This window comes from Danio rerio, chromosome 16 (genome assembly GCF_049306965.1).
Source record: "Danio rerio strain Tuebingen ecotype United States chromosome 16, GRCz12tu, whole genome shotgun sequence".
Lineage (NCBI taxonomy): Eukaryota > Metazoa > Chordata > Actinopteri > Cypriniformes > Danionidae > Danio > Danio rerio.
This window is the reverse complement of record NC_133191.1, coordinates 54,935,001-54,947,120: the sequence shown is the minus strand read 5'-3', so window position 1 is coordinate 54,947,120 and position 12,120 is coordinate 54,935,001.

Sequence of the window (12,120 nt, the reverse complement as noted above, 5' to 3'; positions counted from 1 at the left end):
ATACGCAGTGGATGAGTGACCGCCGAAATACTTTGGCGGCTAGAATGACTGTTCTTTTTTATCTGGCGGCTGACCTGACCACAGCCAAAATTTGCTCTTTTGCCTTTCTCCATCATCGTTTGTTTCACCTTTGCAGGGATGGATTTTAATGTTGAAACAAAAGAATACATTTACTTTCTCGCGCAAATCCAAATGCTTTACATGACTTTTCATTCACTGCCCAAGCCCGCCCGACCCCGTCTAAAATGATAGAAATTAAGCCCGAACCCGTCAGGTCCCGAAAGATCTTCAGCTGTAATTTATAGGTATTAAAACATATGAAGAGTTCAGATGCAGTAGTTTGTTCAAACTACTAATTCAAAATGAGCTGAAACAACACAATTCTTAAGGTTTTTTGGCACAACTTAATTGTTTTAAGTTCAATCAACTCAAACAGCTAAAAGCTAATAAGTTAACTTAATACCTTCATGTTGTCTCAACACAAATTGAAACTAGGTATGGAACCCAGCATTGTTTACAGTGTAGATAAGTGTACGCTGAAAGAAGAACGTTTCTTTTTTCTTTTTCTCAGAATACCAATACATGCACGCTCTTTCACGAAAATGAAGACAAATATCCTCCCAACTGCGCATTAACAGAGAAGTTAGTGTTCATCTTGAAGGTAAACAGTCCATTCACAGGCACTAAAACCCATCAAGCGTAAAGAGCGAACACATGGCTCTTCCTGCAGTCACAATGCAGATGCAGGAGGTGCCAGAGCCCGTTCGCTTCATCCATCGATTCGTCCTCATTCCCTTTCACCCCTCCATTTTGCTCATCTCATTCCTGTTAATCTCCTAACAGACATGTTCGGCTGGCCATTAATTAAACACGTCCCGTCCCGCTTCACAGTTCCATCAGGGTCTGGTCAATGCTCCGCTAATCGAACTCTTTAGTGCTGATGCAGGTCTGGCCTACAGCATCTGGAAAGCCAATCAATGCAATGCCATCTTCTCTCACTGTCTTTTGAGCTTTGGGTCACTCTCTGTCCCTCGCTCCGTTTATCTCCCAATAACGCTTCATTTGTTAATCTGCAGCAGACCACCCTGCAAATAAATCATTTCATACATCTGTAGGACTGCAGTACAAACATCTAATCATCCTTAAGACGAGATAAGTTTAATTGAGAAGCAATATTGTGGAAGAGTATGTATTTAGGTTTTAAAGCTGCATGCCACCGTGGAAATGCTGTATTGAATAGCAATGGAATAATCAACAAAAGTCTAAAAGTCTATTCTTGTTTTAAGTATTAAAGGCGCAGTAGGTAATCTGCCTAAATTCTAACCGTTAAGGCATCTTTTAAACACAGTCCTTTCCCTGCCGTCCGAAGCCACACCTCCTGATATCACGAATGCGCACTTTAAAGATGACAGAGATCCACGAGATCAGGGGTTCTCAACCTTCTTCACTTCGAGGCCCACTTCTTTTGCCAATCAATTTTTGAAGGCCCACCTGTCTGACATTTTCTCAAAAATGTTTGTATGAAATCCTTATTTAAACTTTTGTAACACACACACACACACACACACACACACACACACACACACACATATATATATATATATATATATATATATATATAAAATACAATTGTTGTTGTGCCTTCTATACTTTTTCTATTTATTTGAGTTGAATTATATAAAACAAACTATATATATATATATATATATATATATATATATATATATATATATATATATATATATATATATATATATATATATATATATATATATATATATATATAGTTGAAGTCAAAATTATTAGCCCCCCTGTTAATTTTTCCACAATTTCTGTTTAGCGGAGAGGAGATTTATTCAACACATTTCTAAATATAATAGTTTTAATAACTCATTTCTAATAACTGATTTATTTTATATTTGCCATGATGACAGTAAATAATATTTTACTATATATTTTTAAGACACTTCTATACAGCTTAAAGTCTCATTTACAGGTTTAACTAGGTGAATTACGTTAACTAGGAAGCTAGGGTAAACGGGATCTGTACACCATCAGAAAAAAGTATAGCTTAAAGGGGCTAATAATTTTGACCCTAAAATGTTTTTTTTGGTCTTTATATATATATATATATATATATATATATATATATATATATATATATATATATATATATATATATATATACACTGCTTTTATTCTAGCTTTAATAAAAAAAATACTTTCTTCAGAAGAAAAAAAATATTATCAGACATATTGTGAAAATTTCTTTGCTCTGTTAAGAAAAAAAATTCAAAGGGGGCTAATATTTGTAATATTATATTATATATATATATATATATATAATTTGGTTAAGATGCTTAAATTCCTCCACTAGGGTTTTGTTCACGAGTGAGGGAAGGTTTGAGCGTGAGATTGACAGGTGGATTGGTGCAGCGGCAGCAGTGATGCAGTCAGTGTACAGGTCCGTTGTGGTAAAGAAGGAGCTGAGCCGAAAGGCAAAGCTCTCGTTTTACCGGTCAATATACGATCCTACTCTCACCTATGATCATGAGCTTTGGGTCATGCCCGAAAGGACAAGATCTCGGATACAAGCGGCCGAAATAATTTTCCTTCAAAAGGTGGCAGGATATTTTATGGATAGAGTCGCTGCTCCTCCACATCGAGAGAAGTCAGCTGAGGTGGCTCGGGCATCTGTTTCGGATGCCTCCTGGACGCCTACCAAGGTAGGTGTTACAGGCATGTCCCACCGAGAGGAGGCCTCGGGGAAGACCCAGGACACCCTGGAGAGACTATGTCTCTCGACTGGCCTGGGAACGCCTCGGGATCCCCCCGGTGGAGCTGGAGGAAGTTTCTGGGGAGAGGAAAGTCGAGAGGGTGCTCGCTGCAGAGCCATTTGAGGAGAGCTGAGCTCCAGCGAGGGGGAGCATGAGCTGTCGCTCCTCCTCCTGTAAGCTGTTTTAATGCGTACACCAACCCCACCCCTAACCCTACCCCCAGTGACATCACTCGTAGAAGAAGTGCAAAAAAGGTGGAGCTCAAGCTTAAGCTCCCCCTCGCTGGAGCTCAGCTCTCCTCAAATGGCTCTGCAGCGAGCACCACTTGGGAAAGTCTGGGTTTCTCTCCTAAGACTGCTGCCCCTGCGACCCGGCCCCGGAAAAGCGGCAGAAAATGAATGAATGAATGAATGAATGAATGAATGAATAAATAATTTTGTTAAAATGACGTACTTTTTTGTACTCTCTCTAAAATTTTACGTGACGAGACTCTATTTTTTATGAATATTATTGTTTAATAAAACTTCTTGTCTAAATGCTCCAACATATATTGTCTATATTCACTGAAAAATGAATAAAAATATGCATAAAATGGAGGAGTGATCCTTATATACTGTACTTCACCAAGGCACGTGGTTAAACTAAACAAAACAAAAACATCTTTTTATTATTCTAATAATAAAAAAGTTGCATCTTAGCCTGAGGGTGTTAAACTTTTCAGTTTTGATAAAACTAAAAATAAATCAATCAACACTGAGCAAGATTTATGCTCAAGACGGTTAAAAACAAATGGCAACAGATCAAGCAAAAACAGACAATAGCTTCATCTAAAAACTGTACATCTAAATGCTTTTACATGTGGGGTCTGTTTCAATGAGTGACCTTAATGACCTTTAATATCAATACGCAGTTTGCTAATCTTAAGCATGACTGGAAAAACAAGAATACAAGAAACAAGAAAGTCCAGAAAACAAAGTTGCACATTGCAGATGTCATTTTCAGCTTTTCCAGGGTCGCTGTTATCTTCCAAAGGTCAAAACAAATTGGGGTCAAAGTTGAAATGGTTTGAACCTAAACAAAGCTTGACCAACACACACACACACACACACATCATAAAACCCACATAACATGCTTCTGTACATCTAAATGCTTCGCTCCGTAGAGTTTGATGATACAAATCATGGCAGAAAATTGGCAACCACTACAGTCACGCATGTTCAATTAGGGTTAAAAGAGCATGCATATTAACATGCTCATTATCATATACACAGCGGGGAAAATAAGCATTGAACATGTCATGTTTTTTCCTGGGAATAATATTTCTAAAAGAACTGTTGACATGGAATTGACACAGATTGCGGTTAAAAAAATAAAGAAATAAAGAAATAAAACAAAAATAAATGTGCAAAAAAGAGTTCTGTGTAATAACAATGAAATGACATGAGGAGAAAATGCTGAACTACTGAAATAGTACACATGCATTGTCACATTAAGTCACATGCATTGCTCAGTGTAAAAATCTTGATGGTTCTGTGGGTCTAGTCTATTAAATCTGAGCTTTAATTAGTATTTTCTATTGGATTTAAGTCAGGTGATAGGCTGGGCCATTCTACAGCTTGATTTTCTTTCTCTGAAAGCATTTGAGAGTCTCCTTGGCTGTGTTTTAGATTATTGTCTTGGTAATATGTCCACCCTGGTTTCATCTTCATCCTCCTGCTAATGTAGATGTAGGGCTGAAGCAGCTGATATTCATTTACACTTAGGAAGGGCAGAGGGGTGCTGAAGAACTACTGAGAGATTTCAGCTGCTGTCTGGGCTTTCACTGCCCAACTACACCTCCCTTTCTTCATGTGTTCAATACTGTTTTCCTGTGTCACTTCATTTTATTACCCATAACTTCATTTGTAAACTAATACAGTCTGTTTTCTTTGCATTTATGGATTTATTTGGTTGTAACAAACATCTGGTAAAAATTTCAAGTCAACAGCACCTTTAGAAATATGTTTTTCTGAGAAAAATGGTGACATGTTCAACACTTACTTTATACCACACAGTATATACAGTTGAAACAAACATTATTAGCCTGTGAATTTTCTTTTTTTTTTAAAATTATATTTATCAGGGGCGACGCGGTGGCGCAGTGTGTAGCACAATCACTTTAGAGCATGAAGGTCGCTGGTTTGAGCCTCAGGTGGGTCAGTTGGCATTTCTGTTTAGAGTTTGCATGTTCTCCCTGTGTTCGCGTGGGTTTTCTCCAGATGCTCCAGTTTCCCCTACAAATCCAAAGACATGCGGTACTGGTGAATTGGGTTTGCTAAAATTGACCATAGTGTATGAGTGTGTATGGATGTTTCCCAGTGATGGGTTGTGGCTGAAAGGGCATCCGCTGCATAAAACATGTGCTGGATAAGTTGGCGATTCATTCCGCTGTGGCGATCCCAGATTAATAAAGGGACTGAGCTGAAAAGATAATGAATTAATTTATTTCAGTTTAACAGAGCAAATAATTTTCTATAATATTTTTTCTTTTGTAGAAAGTCTTGTTTGTTTTATTTGGCTAGAATGAAAGCAGTTTTTAATTTGCTCACCTGGGTTTAAAGGGAATTGGCATTTTCTCCTCAACTTTCTGTATAAAATGTCAAACAGACACGGGTGCTCCTGTCAAATCTCCACTAGTTTTTCCTCCATTTCTTGAGTCCAAATAAACTGAAAATGACCACTTTTAACTTCTCCCTCAACCTCCTGTGGGCCAGCAGGTACACACACACAAGTGAATGCTGCTCTCTCATTGGCTGTTGGCGATCGCCGATGTCACTTTTAGTCAAAACTCATTTCACACGGCATGATTTGAATCGCCGACAGCTCCTGATATTCAGCACGCCAAATATCTCACAGGCATCGACGACTCATCTGAGATTTTCTCAGATCGCGTCTTTGATCGTTCATACTGTGTGATTGTCACTCACGTGCACGAGCACTGATTTGCCTGTGATTTCAGGCATTTGTCGGCAATTTCTCAAAATCTGTCAGTGAGTCAAAAACGGGGCTAAATTCACGCAGTCTGAACTAGGCATAACTTGCCTAATTAACCTAGTTAAGCCTTTAAATGTCACTATAAGCTGAATATTAGTATCTTTTTAAATATCAAGTAAAATGTAATTTATTGTCATCATGGCAAAGATAAAAAAACAGTTATTATGTTGTAACTGTGTTTGGAAATGAAAAAAAAAACTTATTTCTGTTAAACAGAAACTGGGGGTAAAAAAAATATACAAAAATAAAAAATATATACAACTCAGGAGGGCTAATAATTCTGACTTCAGCTGTATGTAAACATGCACCCCCCCCCTCCCTTTGTTATTATGTCATCTGGATCAGATCTGAGGCGTGAGGAGCAGCGACTCGCGTGTGAACTTAAATCACATGCCGCGTACACATAATGCTGGATGAATTTAGCCTGTCCGTCTTTCTCACAAACATGCTCACGCGACAGACAGGTGTTGCTGTTCAGCCAGACACTCCATCTATAACACAAGTGAAGGTGAAACCTAATTGGGTTGGTAATTATCCAGATTGCCAGAAACACACAGCATATGACTATTAATTGAGCAAAACAAGCAGCTTGGTGCAAAAAAACAACAACAAACATTTAAAACATCTAGGGGGAGTTTCTTTCACAATATGTTTATATATTATTTATTTAAATGTTTATTAATGTCCAATCAACATCAAAAATGCTAATTGATTTTAATATGAATTGACTAACTTCGCATTTACAGCATTTAAAATCTATATTGTGTCCCAGAATGACTCGTCAAATGACCCATAATGGATCAAGCCAAGTCAAGCCAAGTCAAGCCAAGTCAAGTCAAGTCAAGTCAAGTCAAGTCAAGTCAAGCCAAGCCAAGCCAAGTCAAGTCAAGCCAAGCCAAGTCAAGTCATGTCAAGTCAAGTCAAGTCAAGTCAAGTCAAGTCAAGTCAAGTCAAGTCAAGCCAAGCCAAGCCAAGCCAGGCAAGTCAAGCCAAGCCAAGCCAAGCCAAGCCAAGTCTTATTGTCATTCCGCTACACATGTGGGCATACAGAGGAACAAAATGTTATGTCTCGCAGGACAACGGTGCAACATAAATTAAATTATAAATACAAACACAACATTGGACATAAGAGCTATTAAACATTTATTAAATGATTATTTATTTATTTATTTATTTATTTATTTATTTATATTATTATTATTTATTATTAAACAAAGCAAGCATTTTTAAAAATGCTAGACATTTTGATCAGAAAATAGTCAGGGCTCGAAATTGCGACCATTTTGTTCGCATATGCGCCCGAAATTTTATCTATGCGACCTCAAAATATATTTGGGAGCATTTGTGCAAGTGCATAAAAAAGTTGTGTGCGACCAGTTATTACAGCAAAATGTTCACCACATGTGCGGATTCAGGAGACATTCACGCAGAATGCATCTCTGCACTTGAAACGGCAACGCGAAACGCAGCGCTCAGGAATGGTTTAAAACAGTTGTCATGTCAACTTGCTGCAGTAAACAAAGCCAAGTCCGTAATGCTTGCCCCGCCTTTGCGCTTTTCTTATTGGCCCACTGCTCTGGCACTGAAATATCAGCTGTCAATCACTCAGTGCCTTCTGGCTTGGGATGACAGGGAGAGCTACTACCACGAAAAATTGTAAAGCGCTGAAGATTAGAATACGTAAGATGTAACACTGACAGATTTTGTCTTAGAAACTATGGTATATAAAGTTATAAATAATGACACATCTTACTAGTGACCATATGCTGAACGTTAATCCACCATCTACACATTTCGAAGAGTGGATAAAAGACTTTGCTTCAAGTCCACTATGAAAAGTCTGTGGGATGGGATTGTCAGGTAACTGTTTGCCACATCTATCACGAGAGCATCTGTTTTATCCTTCATATAATTGGCAGATGCTGTCCGCCGTGCAAGTGGCAGCTATATATAAAATTTAACACCACGTACACCATCGCAAACAGGCTTGCACTGACTAAACCAGGGGTCTCAAACTCAATTTACCTGGGGGCCGCAGGAGGCAAAGTCTGGGTGAGGCTGGGCCGCATAAGGGATTTCACAAAAAAAAGTCCTCAAATGTCATTATTAACAGTTTTAATGATTTCTTCTGAACATGAAGTGTCCTGAACATTAATAGAACATTGAGTGAAGATTATGAACAGTTCTTCTGAACATGGCATCTTTTGCCTACTCCTTGCTGCCAGAGACTTGACAGCGCTTCTTCTCACAAATCTGAACCACATTTGGCTTTAGAGCGGAAGCAGTTGAGACCCTCAGTATGGCTTGAAGATGATCATCATTAAGTCTAGACCTGTACTTTGACTTATTGAAGTCCTAGGGAAAAAAGTGGGGGAACTCACTCAAAACTTACATTCCCTCACCTAAAAAAGGCGTATATATGTATAAATAAAACACCCCCACCCCACTCCAGTCACATCAGTCTGTACCAGTCTGTATCTACCTATAATATCAATATATATAAGATGCAGGGCAGGCACGTGCACACATAGGGCTCAACCTGTGCAGAGCACATGCCCTTTTTAGTCTTGCATAGAAAGTGCCCTTCCAAAATGATCAAAAGTGCCCCCGCGACGCGACACATCCTCGGTCCAGCCCTTCAGTAGACGCGCGATAACATCGCTCTTGAGAACGCGCGCGACAACGCGCATTGAGTGACAAGCGCGCTGTGTACGGATAGAATCAGCGGAGCGGGGAACGCTCTCTCTCCCCGCTCCGCTGATTCTGTCACAGTACAGCGGTCGGCGCGGGCCACAAAATATTGCACTGAGGGCCGCAAATGGCCCGCGGGCCGCGAGTTTGAGACCCCTGGACTAAACTAATATCACTACTCATTAAAAGACAGGTATTGCTATTAACATGACGTATGCATATAATAAGGTACAGTATATATCAAAAGCATCAGTGCAATATCAGACAGCACCCGTGAGAACAGCACAGTTATATTGTTAACAGATTCATTCATGTCAAGCAGTGCGTGCAGGGCCGGTGAGCGCTCCATGTATCTTTTGTTCACTCAGTTGTTATGAAAATGTTATAAAAATCTATTTTCTTGTGATAACGGGATTTCCTTGAGACATATTTTCCCTTTCGCTTTGTATATATATATATTTTTGCTTGTTAGTTTGATTACTGTTGATTTCAAATGCAATAAATATGTTGTATAAAACTTGTAGTAACGGTGCTTATAATTGATAGGTGCGACTAAATTTTGGCTGATGTGCCTAAATTTTTTAAAGTTAGGAGCACCGGTGCTACCAAGCAAAAAGGTTAATTTCGAGCCCTGATAGTGTTTCATAACTTAATGGGAAAATTACAGAAATGGTCTCAAAATATAGAAAATTGGGGTCCGTTTCTCTCTTTGTCTTGAAATAAAGCACTATAAAACAGTAATGTCATGTATGGAGCTTGTTCCACTCTCCAGTTCATTGTGCGGACAAAAAAAAAAGAAACCTTTACGAGATTGAGATAAATTTCTCTTTTGTGCGCCACAGAAAAAACCCACATGGTGCAGCAGAATGGCATGAGGGCGAGTAAATGAAATAAAACTATTCCTCTAAGCAAAGACTCGACAAGATTCTTTTATCCTCTCCTATTTATCCCGGAGAAGTGTCGTATTTTTCTGCACTTAGATTGAATCTTTGGGTGATTTATAGTTGGTTTGCAGTGGAAAAGCTCAGCAGATAAACACCATAAACAACACTGATCAATGTAAATTGGTCTCGGAACGGTGCCGGTGACCTCCACGTGTCCTTGAGCGCAGAGACGAGGGTTTAGACCTGCTGTTGATGGCTTTTTTCACACAAATCCCCACTATCACAGGACTTGGCTTCCACTTCCACAGAAAAAAAGAGAGAGAGGGAGAGAGAGAGTCGCGCCTCGGGCCCGTCATTGGCTGCGACTGCATACTGACTCCGATTTCATGAATGGTCGCAGTGCGGTTTGATTGCGAGAAACAACCGCTGGGTGAATGACAAGGTCAAGGCCCTGCCGTTACGGTTGGAGAAGTGCTGTGAGAAGGCTTGTGTGCATAGAGAAGGGAAAAAAAGAGGCAGCGACATTAAAGAAACCAGTGCAGCCAAATCAAATTTTCTCATTATTTGCTCACTGTCAAGGAGACGGCTTTGACAAAGACAAAACTAACTTTTCCTTCTTTTGTTTCTGAAAACAGCCTCATTATACAGAGTTAACAGTTGAGTTTTAGCATTTTTGAATCCTTTCAGTTGATCAGCGGGAGCACTTTTAGCTTAACTTAGCATAGATCATTGAATTAGGTTAGACCATTAGCATCTCCCTCAAAAATGGCATCAATAAAGACACTCTACTCAATTGTTTAACTCCAGGGAGTCGTAAAATGAGTTTTAAATTTTTTTATTAATTCAGCCAATCTCCAGGTCTGGCGAAAGAACTTTTGGCATAGCATAGATCAATGAATTAGATTAGACCATTAGCATCTCACTCAAATTGCCAACTTTGAATCAACTCTCTACTGCAAAAAAGAAACAAAAGGCTCATTTTACAGCTCTCCAGAGATAAACAGCTGAGTTTTACCATTTTGAATCCATTTAGTCAATCTCCCGGTCTGGTGAGAGTACTTTTAGCTTAGCTTAGCATAGTTAATTGGATCAGATTAGACCATTAGCATCTCAATCAAAAATGCTTTCTTTAAAGGAACCTCCCACTCATTTTACAACTCCCTAGAGTTAAACCGTTGAGTTTTAGCATTTTTGAATCCATTCAGTTGATCAGCGGGAGCACTTTTAGCTTAACTTAGCATAGATCATTGAATCAGATTAGACCATTAGCATCTCACTCTAAAATGGCATTAATAAATTAACTTTCCACTGATTTTACAACTCCCTGGAGTTAAACATTGAGTTTTAAAATTTTGAACTAATTCAGCCAATCTCCAGGTCTGGCGAAAGAACTTTTGGCATAGCATAGATCAATGAATTAGATTAGACCATTAGCATCTCACTCAAATTGCCAACTTTGAATCAACTCTCTACTGCAAAAAAGAAACAAAAGGCTCATTTTACAGCTCTCCAGAGATAAACAGCTGAGTTTTACCATTTTAAATCCATTTAGTCAATCTCCCGGTCTGGTGAGAGTACTTTTAGCTTAGCTTAGCATAGTTCATTCGATCAGATTAGACCATTAGCATCTCAATCAAAAATGCTATCTTTAAAGGAACCTCCCACTCATTTTACAACTCCCTAGAGTTAAACAATTGAGTTTTAGCATTTTTGAATCCATTCACTTGATCTCCAGGTCTGGCGGAGGAAGTTTTAGCATAGCAAAGATCATTGAATCAGATTAAACCATTAGCATCTCACTTAAAAATGCCATCTTTTAAATAAAAAAAAAATCTCCACTTACAAAAACAAATGGCAATTTTTCTAAATCCCCAGAGTTAAACTACTGCGTTTTACTACTTTAAATTCATGCAGCGGATCTCCATGTCTGGTGGAAGCACTTTTAGCTTAGCATAGATTATTGAATCAGATTAGACCATTAGCCTCTCAATCAAAAATGCTATCTTTAAAAAAAGTGGGACATTGAAAAAGGAGGGGTTGTGGGGGGGAGTCACCTGGTGGTTTCCAATTTTTTTTTTTTTTATTGAAGCATAAGAATGACCATAGTTTATCCATACCCTACTGAAGAGAAAAATAGTAAGTTGTAGTTACTATATAGTTACTATAATAGCTTATAGTTAATAGTTCTACTGGGTTGCAACCCCCTGGGGTCTATGGTGTGTGTGTGTGTCTGTGTGTGTGTGTGTGTGTGTGTGTGTGTGTGTGTGTGTGTGTGCGCCATTGCATGCAAAATTTCTGTATTTATGACCACCTCAGAGGATAATGGTGGTCGCGAGTCAGTAGCATTGTCATTTTGGGGGTCGCGGGCTAAAAAGTTTGGGAACCCTTGATCTACGGATCTGGCGGGAACACTTTTAGCTTAGCATAGATCATTGAATCCTATTAGACCATTAGCATCTCACTCAAAATGCCATCTCTAAAGGAACTCTTTACTTTAAAATAAGCAAATATAAGGCTCATTTTACAACTCCCCTACAATTAAACTGTTAAGTGTTACCATTTTCGAAATCATTCAGCCAATCTCCCAATCTGACGGGAGCACTATTACCTTAGCTTAGCATAGATCACTGAATTGTATTCGACCATTAGCATCTCGAGTTCTGATAATTTTCCTATTTAAAGCTTGACTCTTCTGTAGTTAAATTGTGTACTAAATGAAAAGTTGCAATATTCTG